Source organism: Molothrus ater, chromosome 2 (genome assembly GCF_012460135.2).
Source record: "Molothrus ater isolate BHLD 08-10-18 breed brown headed cowbird chromosome 2, BPBGC_Mater_1.1, whole genome shotgun sequence".
In the NCBI taxonomy this organism is placed as follows: Eukaryota; Metazoa; Chordata; class Aves; order Passeriformes; family Icteridae; genus Molothrus; species Molothrus ater.
In genome coordinates, this window is record NC_050479.2 from 1,701,964 (window position 1) to 1,717,310 (window position 15,347).

Here is a 15,347-nt window from a genome sequence, read left to right on the forward strand (position 1 = left end):
CAAATTCACTTCAGTACAAAGCAAACGTGACCAGGTCATGTAAAACAACGACTGAAGGGACAATTTGCTCCTGAGCAGGTGATGAGGTCATTTCAGCAAATGAGAAAATGGAATAATTGTCCAGCCATCAAATGGCTGAACCCAACAGGAGGAACATTCAATCTCATTTTTACTGGAGGACCAACACTGAACACTCCCAAATCTATAATAAGGCAACAAATGAACTGCCCTGGTCACCCAGAAGCTTGCCCAGAGAATGTTTTAAAGGATAAATATGGGGATTTTGGAAGGAATTTTGTATTATTTAGAGACAGGACTCCTGAGTTTTTTAGTTGATGTGATTTCTTGTTCTTATCTTTTACATAGACAGAAAGGGTGGGTTGAGCTCACATCTTCACTGTATAATTTAGAAGGTAACAAGACCCTTAGTTACAAGACTTTTAAAGGATTTATTGACTAATAAAACTCTACTAACAAGGATATTTATATTTTTTGCTTAATCTTTAAATATTTTGTTTCATGGACCCCTGTTACCAGTGTGAGCTTTTTTAGCCAATCATGTTCTGACACACAAACCTACAGTGCTGCACTCTAAACTCCTTGTTTACCCCTGGAACTGCTTTTATTTTCATATCTTAAACTCTAAAACTCTAAACTTTCCTTTCCTTAGCTTGACCTGTCTCTGCTTTAACCCACAAATCCCCATTCTCCCTTCCAGCCCCTCAATTTGGGAGCCTTTCCCAAGGTCTCAGATCAAATCCTGGGTTTCATTCTAAGCTTTGGAATCCAGGCCCAAAGTTCTGAGAGTTCCCTGCATTTCAGATTCCAACAGATAAAAATTCAGGATGGCTTCCTTCTGTACAAACACAGCTTTAGCCTTTCCTCTCTCCCTTCTCCCTTCTCTCCTTCCTCTAAGCAGGGCAGGCTCAGCTTGGACAGCAGCAGCAATTTGCCCATGGAAAGGGAGCTCAGGCCTTGGCAGGGGCTGCCCAGGGAGCTTTGCAGTGCCCAGCCCTGCAGGTGTCCCCTGCAGGTGGCACTGAGTGCTCTGGGCTGGGGACAAGGTGCCCATGGGGCACAGCTGGCACTGCATGGGCTGGCAGGGCTGGGCCAGCACCAGGGATTTGGGGATTCTGGGATTTTATCATTCTGGATTTTTATGATTCTGAGCTAGGTGTTGATATGTCTGATAAGGAATCAACCTCTTGTGGTTTTATCTGCTGTGTTTACCACATGAGGCTCCCACTGCCTGTTTCCTGTGAGTTGAGGGGTTTTTGGGCACCACAGGTTGGGGCTCTTCTTTACTTAAAGGTGGGGAGACCCTGGCACAGGGTGCCCAGAGCAGCTGGGGCTGCCCCTGGATCCCTGGCAGTGCCCAAGGCCAGGCTGGGCACTGGGGCTGGGAGCACCTGGGACAGTGGGAGGTGTCCCTGCCATGGCAGGGGTGGGGATGAGATAATATTTAAGGTCCTTTCCAACTGAAACCATTCTGTGATTCCATAATTCCAGCCCGTTCTGTCTTTTGAACGGTGGCAGGGATCTCTCTGCATTCCCTGGGATCTCTGCATCTCCTTCACAGAATTCCAGAATCTCAGAATCCCTGGGTTGGGAGAGACCTTCAAGACCTTCAAGTCCAGCCCAGCCCCAGCCCCTCAACTGAACCCTGGCACCCAGTGCCACATCCAGGCTTTGTTAAACACACCCAGGCATGGGGACTCCACCACCTCCCTGGGCAGCCATTCCAGAACTTTCTCACCCTTGCTGGAAAAACCTTTTCCCTGCTCTCCAGCCTGGATTTCCCTTGGTGCAGCTGGAGACTCCTTGGATCTCTCTGCATTCCCTGGCAGCTCTTGGATGCCTCAACCATCTCCCTGTGGTTTTTGGTGCCTTGTCCTGCTGGAAGCAGGGGTTTGGCCCACCCAGGCTTGTTTGCAGCCCCTCTGAGGGTGTTTAGGAACAAGACTGGGAGGGAATTGCTGTTCCCTGCTGTGTGGGGTCAGGGAATACTGAGCCTTGCTGGGATGGAGCACAGGGCAGGGTAAATCAGTCCCGTCCCTCTGGTCCCTTCCACCTATGGAAAATACCTTCTGGAAGTAGCTGGATCTCCCTCAGGGATTATTTCCAGGACCTGGAGGGGCAGCTCCAGCACAGATCCCAGGAATACAGAATTATCTGGAACTCAGGAGTCGCCAGGTGTAGCTGGGGCTGTGCCCTGAGCTCCCTGAGCAGCACAAACAGATCCCTCTGCTGTGTTTACAGAGCAACACCAGGCCCAGGGCTGCCTGGCGGTTTGCTCCTCTTTATTCACTCCTCACCAAGTCCCTGGACAGATTTGGGCCTGTGCCAAGCAGGACTTTCCCAGAGCAAAGTTTGCACTTTTTGGGAGAAGAGAGCGTGGGGAAGGAGAGGTTTAATCACAGGGATGCGGTGTGGGGTTCCACCTCCCCCATGGATCAGGCCCTTGTCCCTTGTCCCTGTTTTATGTGATCTCAACCTGTTGGTTTTGGTGGGGCTTTTTTGTTTGTTTGTTTGTTTTGGTTTTTTGTTTGTTTGTTTTTGTTTGGTTGGTTTTTTGTTTTTGTTTTTTTGTTGTTTTGTTGTTGTTTTTTGTTGTTGTTGTTGTTGTTTTTTTGGTTTTTTTTGTTTTTTTTTTAAATTTATTTTTGTTGAGCTTGGGATTGAAAGTATTTGAGATGATAATTTGTGTTCAGGTTGAGATGTTTATTTCTTCTTATTTATGTTATAGTCTCACAGCAGTGAGTTCTGTTGTTTTTTATTAATAAGGAACAAAATGGTTACTTATTTTTTATTACGAGGTTTTTAAGGTTATACTATTTAATTAAGAAATGATACTTACATTATTTTTATTTTTAACTTAATAACTAATTACTCGAAGTCTGCAATGTGGACTTTTTTGTCTAATTACAAAATACCACCCAAACCTGTGAAGAAGGAAGAAGAAGAAGAAGAAGAAGAAGAAGAAGAAGAAGAAGAAGAAGAAGAAGAAGAAGAAGAAGAAGAAGAAGAAGGAGAAGAAGGAGCAGCCTCCACCCTAAACCCTCCATCTTGCTTTCTATCTATTCCTGTATTCTAAACCTTTAAACTCTGAGTTTCCCACCCTGTGATATCACACACTTCTATTCAAACTCTACACCTAAAATCTCAGTTTTATTATTGAATTTTGGAAGCTTCTCCAGGCCCTCAGGTCAGTGCAGTGTTCTCTTGGGGATCAGTGCCTGGCAGCACAGAAAGTCTGGAATTCTCAGTATCCAGAACTCCAGCACCAGCCCAGCCAGGCAGGATCCTCCCTTCCTTTGGATCCAGGAAAGAATTGGCTCCTGACCTGCTTGCATGACTGAAAGCAATCACCCTCCACAAACAAACAAACAAACAAACAAACAAACAAACCAACAAACAAACAAACAAACCCCTCGGTAATTAAAATAACTTTTAAGGTTTCAAAGCCAATGCTCAGAAATTGGAATTGTGCAACTTTTATTTGTGGCCTTTCTGTGCCGCCTCATGACAGCTTTCAAAGCTGGTTTTGGGCTTTTTTCCCCCCCTGAGCTGCTGTTTCCTCCAGCACAGGATGGGCTGCACACAAATAATGAGGAGTTATGAGTCCTGAAGTGTGAGTCCAGGCACTGCTTGTTGCACAACCCAGAGCCTGCTCTGCAGATAGAGACTATCAGTTTCCTCATTGCCTTTCCTGTGGTAAGGTGGCCTGGAAGGGGCTCCAAAAAGAGGGATTTTTAACTCCTTGTGCCCTGCTGGAAGGAGAGGTTGCAACACCCTTGTGTTAAAACACCTGCAAGAACATCCAGTCCAGCCTTTGGCCCAGCTCCACGGCTGCAGAACATTTGAATTTTGAAATTTGAATTTAGAAATTCATTTGAATTTAGAAATTTGAATTTTCCATTTTGAAGAGCCTGAGAGTTTTATTTTTCAGCCTTCTCATCACTGATAACCAGCATCCAAGAACAGGCTGAAATCTGATTGAAATTCTGGGTTTTAACACTTTGGCAAACACCAGGCCTTCGGTTTGGCCTGTGGAAAATGAGGAATTCATGATTTGGGATAAATCCTCAGATTTATTCACCAGGCAGGGACCCTGTGGCAGAGGCAGGAGCAGAACTGAACTCACCCAAGGCAGCAGTGAGGCTTTTCTGCTCCCCTGACTCACTGGCTTCATATTTTCCAGATGTCTTCAGACTTTATCCTACCTTACCTCCCTGCCTTGCTTCATTCCCAGATTTGTTCTCTGGGCTGTTATGGAAAAGATCCAGGAATGAATTTGCTAGGTCTAGACCCCAAATTAAGCTCAAACTTCTTTTTAGACCTGGAGAGGGCCCAATCCATCCAACCTCTTGGAATTGAGCAACCTGGATTTCTAATCCAATTTCCAACCCAGACACTCTTGCTCAGAGCGAGACACCTCTTACAAAATCCAAGATAAATCCTCTTAATTACAGCAGATAAATGGTCTTAATTACAGCAGCCCCTGTTTTCTCAATGCTTGCATTTGCAACACGGCTATTCCTGGAAGGGGATAAAAAAGGGATAATTCCCAGAGTTTTTGGGGGGCAGAGAGGGGGAGAAAGGAGCTGTTTGTGGAGGGGTTTGGGACAAATGAAATTCCAAGAGCTGATGAAAAGGGTTCCTCCAGTGGGGTTAATGCAGGAAAAGCAGGGAACAGCACCTGACAGGACCAGGAGCTGGGAAAGACCAGGAAAAGCCCTTCCCTGGGGCACTCAGGGATGCTTAGGAACCACAGGGACTTCCAGCTGAGGATCTTTGAGACCTCTCAGGGATCCTGAACTGGCTGCCCCCAACCACCTCTCCTGCCCTGTTCCCCGCACACTGGGATTTTCAAAGCAATCCCAAATGATCATTGGATGGTTTGGGTTGGAGGACACCTTAAATATCCTCCAGTTCCAGCCCCTGCCATGGGAAAACAACTGGGCAGAACTGGGACTTTTGGGAAGCATCATCTTCTAAACATGGAGAACGAGCACGGGGAGGTCCAGGGAGTCACTTTTCCCCCTTGGTAAATATTTTTCATTAGTTTTAAAAATAAAACTGCTTTAGACAGCTTCCTAAGCAACCCAGACTCAACAAATCTCCTCCTTACATGAAAATAAAAGAAAATTTCCTGCCTGTGGTTTGCTTGCAGCCACTGTTATCTCTTTAATAGACACTGAGCTAAGCAAGAAAAGCAGAATAAGAAAAGCAGAATAAGAAAAGCAGAATAAAAAAGCAGATTTTTGTTCTTTTTGTATAACAGTGGACAGGCATTTTCTCTTCTCCAGTGACCTTAGAAGTCCTTGTGTTTTGTTAATTGCTGGTTTGCTATTTCTCTGAGGAGAAATAAGTGGAAAATAAGTTTTTGGTGTTTAATATAAGAAAGGAAAATACTGCTTCAGATTGAAACCATGGATTCAGACCAGAGTGACTAAACTTGCTCTCCCACAATCAGGAATTAAAAGCTGGACCTCAAATCCCATTTGTGGCCCAGGCCAGACTCCACAAGGTCGTCTGTCCCAATCCACCCCTTGCTGGTGGCCACCAAAATTTGCTCCTGAGCAAATCCTGAGCAAATCCAGAGCTCTTGGTGGGACCAAGGCAATCCCTTTTCAGCAGGAGCAGAATCCCAAGCAGGATTTAAATGAGGAATTAGAAGATGGACCTCACATTTGTGGCCCAGGCCAGACTCCACAAGGTCAGCTGGCCCACTCCAGATCTTCCTGCTGGCCACTAAAATTTGCTGCTGAGGTTTGCAGAGCTCTTGGTGGGACCAAGGCAATCCCTTTTCACCAGGAGCAGAATCCCAAGCAGGATTTAAATCAGAAATTAAAGATGGACTTCACATCCCATTTGTGGCCCAGGCCAGACTCCACAAGGTTGTCTGTCCCAACCCAGCTCTTGCTGGTGGCCACCAAAATTTGCTGCTAAACTTTGCAGAGCTCTTGACCAAACCAAGGCAATTCCTTTTCAGCAGAAGCAGAATCCCAAGCAAGATTAAATGAGGAATTACAAGATGGACTTCACATCCCATTTGTGGCCCAGGCCAGACTCCACAAGGTCGTCTGTCCCAATCCACCCCTTGCTGGTGGCCACCAAAATTTGCTCCTGAGCAAATCCAGAGCTCTTGGTGGGACCAAGGCAATCCCTTTTCAGCAGGAGCAGAATCCCAAGCAGGATTTAAATGAGGAATTAGAAGATGGACCTCACATTTGTGGCCCAGGCCAGGCTCCACAAGGTCAGCTGGCCCACTCCAGCCCACTCCAGCTCTTCCTGGTGGCCACCAAGATTTGCTCCTGAGAAAATCCAGTGCAAATTTGCTCCTGAGCAAATCCAGAGCTCTTGGTGGGACCAAGGCAATGCCTTTTCAGCAGGAGCAGAATCCCAAGCCCTGCGAGCCCTCGGCTCCGTCAGTCTAAATATGGAGCAGGGCAGTTTGCTGGGAATCATTTCCAGTAAGGGAGGATGTTTCCTCAGCAGTTTTCGAGCTGGCTCTGACTCAGGCACTCTCCTGGGAGCCCACTGAAGTGGTCATTAGGGAGGCAGCAAAAAGGCAGCGAGGAATTTCGGAACAAAGCTGCTCGTCCTGGATGAAAGAGCTGCGGAGAATCCTCCTGGCCATTGGCTCCGGGCACGCTCGAGGGGTTTTATTGATGCTGCTGCAATAGCAGTGCTGAAACCATTGTGTTGTTTCTGCATGGTTTGAAAGATGCTGCATTGTGCTCGTTCCAGCGCTGGGCTTGTAAAATGCTGGGCTGAAACCAGGCCTAATTAAATGTTCTGAGTCGATTAACACCCTCGGCTGCAACGCCGTGATCGATGGGGCAAGGCTGGAGCTGCTGAAGGAGCAACGGGAAAGCACAGCCAGAATCTGCTAAGCAAGGTCTTCTCCCAAGCTGAGGGCGGCAAAGAGTCTGGGGAACAAAGTCGAGCTTAAGAGATAAAAAATAAATATTTCTCCATCTCTGGTTTTCTCCTTTTTGTCAATACACGTTTTTGTGTCCAGCAAAGAGCCTGAGGAACAAAGTCAAGCTTAAGAGACAAAATAAATATTTCTCCATTTCTGGTTTTCACCTTTTTGTGAATATAGGTCTCAAGGTAAATTTTTTTTCTGGATTAGCCATGGTGGAAAGTTTAAAGAAATCAGGATTTAATCATGTTTTGAACGCACAGATTTCTTGAGGAGTCACAGCTGGACACACTGACTTTATTGATGTTGCAGTTGAGACTGAGACAATACAAAACAACACACTGCATTTTCAGAAGGCTTCAAACTGTTTTTATTACGGCATGCATGCTTTTTATACTTATTTTTATACTTTTTTTCTTACAAAACTCAGAAATTTACACTTTACCCATTGGTCACGAGAGACAAACAAAGTCTTTATTGGAACAGGCAGTTGCAGGTTTCTCTTATTTCTCCTTCTTTCTCTCTTGGTTTCTTTGTCAACGACCTTGGTAGGAAATTATTTCAGGGGTGGACAGGGATCCTCTGATCAAACTTCTCTCTGGCTCACAGAGGTCACTGTAAAACCTCTTTCACATATTGGGGTTATTAATACAGCTAAACCCAAGTCACAGCTTAAGAGCAGGACTGGACTGAGCCTAGAACTGGCAGAGGGTGTCACAGGCAGCTGGACTTTGGGTTTCCAGTTCCATTTATCCAAACTGTGGCTGCTCCTGACCACAAAATGCTCCAGCATGAAGGGCACGACCCAGGTGACAGGTCTGTGAAAACCCCATGGGGTTGAGATGTCCCAGAGCCTCTTCTAATCTCTACAAGTCTCAGGAGGTGCAGAGAGATGAGGATCATGTAAAATAAATTTAAATAGGGAGAAATTGTTCCCTGGCAGGGTGGGCAGGGGCTGGGATGGAATTCCCAGAGCAGCTGGGGCTGCCCCTGCATCCCTGGCAGTGCCCAAGGCCAGGCTGGACACTGGGGCTGGAGCAGCCTGGGACAGTGGGAGGTGTCCCTGCCATGGCAGGGGTGGCTCTGGGTGATTTTCAAGATCCCTTCCCACCCAAACCACTCTGGGATTTGTTGATTCTGAAGGCCTCCTTTATTGACCTCTCTGTGCAAGGCTCAGGCTCCAAGAAGGAATTTTCCTCCTCTGGAGACTGATCCTTATCATGAATTTTCAGACTCTTTGTTGGATGTTTGCTGCCCAGCCTCACTGAATCACAACTGAATAAACAAGACCTGGCACGACTGAACTCCTGTCTGAGGGCTGGATCAAATACTTTTGGGATTGCAAATTTGCTCCATGGGGGGAAAAAAAAGGCCTGGAAAAGTGGCAGGAAGGCACAGGGGGAGAAATCCCACATGAAACAGGGGCAGAAAAAGGTTGGGGAGATGTTGAATGAGTCTCATGAATTATGAATTCTATAAAAAGAGTTACCACCCAAGTGCTATGCACTGAGAAATGAAGCAGCTCCTTAGGTTTGGTCATGGAGGGTCTCAGAGTAGGAGAGGTGGAATTCCAGACAAAATGACATCAGGCAGATGTGGCAGAGTTTTCTCTGCCCTCAAAAGTGACTTTCCTTGGAAAGCTGGATGTTCCCTACAGGCCTTCATTCCAAAACCTCCTCTCTGATGATGCTCCCTGTAGTTATTGCTGATGCAACTCCCCATTTTCTTGTTCTTCATGTCCTTCTCCTTCAAACTTCACCCCAAAAACTTCTCCTGACCAAATCAAATATGCACAAAAAAGGATTTTTTTTAAGCTGATCTACCTCTCTAAACTTCTATTTTAAGCCATTAAACCCATCCTAGCCTTCCCAATAACCAATTTTTAGGCCAGCCTACCCAGTGCACCTGAAATAATCCCTGCTGCTACTTGTTTGGAAAAAAAAATATCCTGCAATGAATAACACATAATTATTGACCCTGGAGTATAAATAATGAAGGTAGGAAGCTTTTAAAATGTACATTATTAAACTGGTAGAATGTTTAGTGCTAGACAGACATCAGTGGTTTAGCAATTAAATGAACATTTATGAATCCCTTCCAAATAGAGATTATGAATTCAAAAATTTTAGTTTTAAGATAATTAAAAAAAAAACAGATCCAGGGAACTAAATTGTCTTTAAGCTGTACAGTCTTTAATTTAAAATTGTATATTATATATTAAATTATATAATTTTTTAATTATACAAAAAGAAATAACTTTAAAAATTTTAAAAATAACTTAAATAATAAAAAATAAATTAATTTAAAATAAAAGAAACCACAGACACAGCAGCTTCTTTTAGGGCCTGTTCCAAGGGAATGGAAAACCTTTCCTTTTAATGTCCTGGTGGAATTTTCAGCCAGGTAAGTTCAGCTGAAAAAGGAAGGCTAGGGATGATAGAAAAGCCTTGAAATAGTTGGGATCTTTGGCTCCAAACCAAGGAATTTTTTGGGTATCTCTGGAAAAGGGCAAGTTCGGGTAAATTTCCCAGGTTTTGTAGAGATTGTGATTCCCTCTGGGTTTTCCCTGGGGAAGATGATGATGGGAAGGAAAGAAAAGGAAAAGGAATTGTTTGAGTCTGAGCAGAGGCTTGAGCTCAACATTGGGACAATTTTAAAAACTGCCCCCTGGGAAAGGCTGGCACTGAAGGCACCCAGAGCTTCTGGGTTCAGGTGGTTCCACATTTGGGGTTTTAAATAAGGCAGGAGGTGTTGCCAGGGTGCAGAAAAAAGGATCTGGAGGTTTCTGGGGTTCTCTGCAGCTTCTTCCCTTGGTGCCATTGAGGGACCTTCTGGGGACTCTGGATCAGAGAAGGGGACAGGATTCAGGCCTGGCTCTAAGCCTGGCTCCTCTCCAAGCTGCTCTGATCCATAGGGGTTGGAACAGATCTAAATTTCCATGGACAGTGCAAAGCTTCTCACAGAGCCTGGGAAATCAATCCCTTGGCACAGGAGATCATTTCACTGAGGACCAAAGGGAATATTGAGAATCATGGAATGGTTTTGGTTGGGAGGGACCTCAGAGATCCTTTAAATCCAAACTCCTGCCATGGATAAGAACATTTTTCACTGTCCCAGGCTGCTCCAAGCTGGCCTTGGGCACTGCCAGGGATCCAGGGGCAGCCCCAGCTGCTCTGGGAATTCCATCCCAGCCCCTGCCCACCCTGCCAGGGAACAATTCCTCATTCCCATAATCCCATCCAGCCCTGCCCTCTGGCAGTTAAAAACCATTTCCCCCCATTCCATCACTCCATGCCTGTATAAAATTCCCTCTTACTGTTTTATTTTATTTTATTTTATTTTTCATATTTTTTTATATTTTATTTTATTTTAATTTTTATTTTATATTTATTTTATTTAGTTTTATTTTATTTTATTTTATTTTATTTTAATTCTATTCTATTTTATTCTATTCTATTTTATATTTTATTTTATTTTGATATTTTATTTTATTTTTATTTTTATTTTAAATTTATTTTTATTTTTATTTACTTCTAATTTTTATTCTATTCTATTTTGTATATTATTTTAATTTGATATTTTATTTTGATATTTTATTTTGATATTTTATTTTATTTCATTTTATTTTCTTTTAATTTGTTATTTTATTTTCTTTTCATTTGATATTTTCTTTTATTTTGATATTTTATTTTATTTTTTATATTTTATTTTATATTTTATTTTAATTTTTATTTTAAATTTATTTTTACTATTATTTACTTCTAATTTTTATTCTATTCTATTTTGTATTATATTTTAATTTGATATTTTATTTTGATATTTTATTTCATTTTCTTTTCTTTTAATTTGTTATTTTATTTTCTTTTAATTTGATATTTTATTTTATTTTGATATTTTATTTTATTTTGATATTTTATTTTATTTTATTTTATTTTATTTTATGTTAGTCAATGCAGCTGATATTTGAAATGCCCCAAATCCTGATGTTTCCCCACATTGCTCATGTGTGAAAACACAGCCTGGTCCCTCTGAATTTCCCCTCAGTTCCAGGAGAGGGAGGCATGGCCGAGGGGATGCCCTGTCCCTGGGGAGGGAATTCTGCAGGGAGGCTGGGGAAGGGCTGGAATTGGGGTGGGGACAGCCGGGCTCCCTGTGTGGCATCACCTCATTGCCCCATCCCCGGCTGGGGATCCCGACCCGCCCGGGAGCCCGGAGGGGGGAATTCCTTCCTTCACTCGCTTAACCAACATTTTGGGAAAGGCAATTGCAGTTCCAGGCTGCGCCTTTCCCACCCTTGGGCCAGAGCCCAGCTCTTCTTTGTGCCAGGGACACGGACCTCTCCCTGTGGCTGTGACAAACTGGGAATATTTCCTGCATGGCCCAGGTGCCAGCCCTGCACACACACACAGAGCACATTTTGGAACAGGGTTTTCCTAAGAGAATTAGGAATGCAGCTTTTCTGGCAGCCAAACTCTGTTAGGTTTCCTGTGGTCTCCAGGATGAAGGAGGAATTGATAAATCTGACTCCATGTTCTTAGAAGGCTGATTTGTTATTTATGATATGATATTATATTAAAAAATGCTATACTAAACTATACTAAAGAATACAGAAAGGACACAGACAGAAGGATAAAAAGATCATAATGAAAACTCCTGACTCTCTCCAGAGTCCTGACACAGCTTGGCCCTGATTGGCCAAAGAGTGACAACAACTCCCAGCAGAATCCAATGGAACAATCACCTGTGGGTGAACAATCTCCAAACACATTCCACATGAGCACAACACAGGAGAAGCAAATCAGATAATTATTGTTTTCCTTTTCTCTGAGGCTTCTCAGGTTCCCAGGAGAAGAAATCCTGGTGAGGGGATTTTTTTTAGAAATGTGACAGTTTCTTTTTTTTGGATTTTTGGAAAATTCCTGCCTTTTTGCCCCCAGCTTTCCAGCTGAGCCTGTTCCACTCCTGGCACTGCTGCTGTGCATTACTCAGCTTTTGGGCTGCCAGACTGGAATGTCCCTGGAAGTAACTCTCAGCTCCCAGGGGATGGGATTGGATGGGATGGAGAGCCCCATTCCCTCTTCCTGAGGTGAGAAATTCCAGGATACAGCTCATTTACAGGAAAGGTTATAGGATATGCTGCCTCAGGGGTTGGTCTTGCCAATCCACAATGCCCTTCCCATTCCTGAGCTCCCAAGAACAACCTGAACACTGTGGAAAAATCAGCTTTTCCCATTATATTCCTGAACTCAGTTCTATTCCTGCTGCTGTTTTCCCAGCAGTTCCCTGACTGCTTTGTCCAGTGGAAATCTTCATGATCAGAAGCCAAAATTCCCCTCCCAGCAGCTCTCAGAGGTCACTCATAGGACATTTATATCCTGACCTCAAAACCCTGCTGCTCCAGCCTCGTTGGTGTAATTGGAATAAACCAACCCCTGCTTTTCCCAAGCTGTGGATGCTATCCCACATATTATGAATTTATATATATTTATACATTATAAATAATTTTATCTAAAATATAAAATGTTATATATTATATATGTAATGTATTGCATAGTTAATATAATATAATAGATTATTATATTGTGATGTTATATATTATATTATATTATATTATATTATATTATATTATATTATATTATATTATATTATATTATATTATAATTATATTATATTATATTATATTATATTAATATAAATCCACTTATTTCCATAATTCCTGAGTTGCATCCAAAGCAGGTGGGCAGCAGGAAAGGGATTGGGATTGTGCCCCTGTCTCAGGTGATTTCCCACCTGCAGAGCTGCCCCAGGCCTGGGCCCAGCCCAGGGAGGAGCTGGAGCTGCTGCAGAGAGCCCAGAGGAGGCTCCAGGATGGGCAGAGGGATGGAGCAGCTCTGCTGGGAGGAAAGGCTGGCACAGCTGGGATTGTTCACCTGCACAGGAGAAGCTTTGGGCTGAGCTCAGGGTGGCCTTGCAGGGCCTGGAGGAGCCCCAGGAAAGCTGGAGAGAGACAATTTCCAGGGGATGCAGGGACAGCACCCAGGGAATGGCTTCACACTGAAAAATTACAGGTTTAGATCAGACATGAGGAACAATTTCCTCTCTGGCAGGGTGGGCAGGGGCTGGGATGGAATTCCCAGAGCAGCTGGGGCTGCCCCTGGATCCCTGGCAGTGCCCAAGGCCAGGTTGGACACTGGGGCTGGAGCAGCCTGGGACAGTGGGAGGTGTCCCTGCCATGGCAGGGCTGGGATGAGATGATCTTTAAGATCCTTTCCAACCCAAACCATTCCATGATTCCATTATTTCCTACCCACCAGAGGCTGGACTTTCCTGCTATAAGGCAAACCTTAATGGTCAGAAACATAAATTTTATGAAATAATATGTAAGATTTGGTCTAAGGGATAAAATATTGGAATTATTCATCCTTTAAATAGACAGTTCAAGCAAACAAACTCCAACGAATTAAAATTTCACAGTTGGAAGTGTTCAAGTGTTCCAATCCATTTAGAAGGATCTGGGAGAAAACAGCCCCTGAGTCTGAAAAGAAACCCCAGACTGACCTCACCCAAGGAACCTGGAGGTTTTTTTGCTGTTTGACTGTGAAAATAAGGATGAATCTAAAAGAAGTGGCCAGGCCCCTGGGGATCATATCCTGCTCAGCCATTCCCCATGTCCAGCAACGCCGCTTTCAGGCTTCCTTTTTCTACCTCTGTCGAGGTCAGGATTGAAGGCGCTCGAGACAACGGCTCCCACTCAGATTCAGGTGTTTATTGTTTCTTACCAGTGCTACAGCCTCACAGCAGTGATTTCTGCAGTATTTCATTAGCAAGGCACAAAATGGCCGGCTGCCTCTTGTTACAAGGCCTTTTAAGGCTGAACTGTTGCCCTGTTCTTCTAAAGTTCTTCCAAGCCTTCTGATGTTCACTTTTTTGTAATGGAGTTTCTCATGCAGCGCTTTTCATGTAAATAATGATTGTTTTGCATTCCTTTCTGGAGGAGGAGAGAATTGATGGGCTGTTGGTTTGACCAGTGTGGTTGGAGAGGTGGCAATTTCATCCTCCAGTCCATGGTGACCTGTGGAATTCTATAAATGTCGAGGTTGGGACATAAACATGCTTTTTTTTTTTTTACCTTGGACATCTCAACCTGTGAGTGTCGTTCATTTTGTGTCATGTTGCAACACTAAACTGTCTAATTAAGAAATAACACCTTAGTTATTATTAAACTACACCTAAAATTATTATTATTAAAATAAAAATCTCAATAATAGTATTTATTATTTTAATATTTGATATTTTATTAAATATTATAATAGTCTTTTAATGTTTACTATTAAAGATTATTATTAAATTACATCTAAATTGTTATTAAATTACACCTAAAAATTACTTATAACCCAATACCCAACCACCCATGCCCGCAATGGGGACTTTTTTATCCAATGACACAAAACCACCCAAACCCATGGAGAAATAGGAAGAAGAAGGTAAAGAAGAACAACCTGCCTCCTTCCAAACTCTCAGTTTTCCACCCTGTGATATTACAAACTTCTCACCAGCTACCCACTCCTAATCCCAGTGCTATCATCAATGGGAGAAGCCTTTTCCATGGCCTCAGGTCAAAGGCAGTGCTCCCCTGGGAGTCAGAGTCTGTCTGTGCAAAACCTCTGAACTTCTCAGCCTCCAGAACTCCAGCACAGCAATGCATCCTTCTCCCAGCCCTGATCCCTGTGGATGCTGCCCCTTCCCTCCTCCCACCCCGACAGACGTTGTCCTGTGTGTCTCCAGCGCTGCCACACTTGGCCCAGCATGAGGATGAGGAAATCTTCCTCCATGCGCACCAGAAGGGCCCCGGTGGGAGCTGCCAGAGGCCCCAAAACGAGGGGATCTTGCTCACTTTGTTGGCAGAGAAACATCTTTTCCCTGACTAAACACAGCCACGAGAAAGAGCCTGATTTGGAGTTAACAACCCAAAGGTTTCGTGAGAGCACAGAAAGCTCTGGAGTCTCCTGGTCTGGGATAAAGCAGACGAGGAGCATTTCCATGAATGCTCCAGGATGTTATTTTATGCTCACGGGGTTTTTTCCTGTCTTTTCCTAAGCAAAACCCAGCACGTGCTGTGCAGAGGGAAGACGAGACAGAGCAAACCACAGAGGTCAGGACTCTGATCCTGTGGGAAGCCGCTCTCCAAACTGGAGATTTAAGGTAAATATCTGCTGTTGATAAACACTTGGTGCATATTTAAGGCCACTGCTGTTCCTTGGGTGCCCTTTGCTGGTGTAAATAAACTTCAGCTTGGTTTGTGGCAAACCTCAAATATTTGAGGCTCAGCAGACGACACAGAGTTAGGAATCTGTTCCTGTGCATGGGTTTAATGCCGCCCTGATCATGTGGGATCCCTCCTGAAATCCCAAGATTT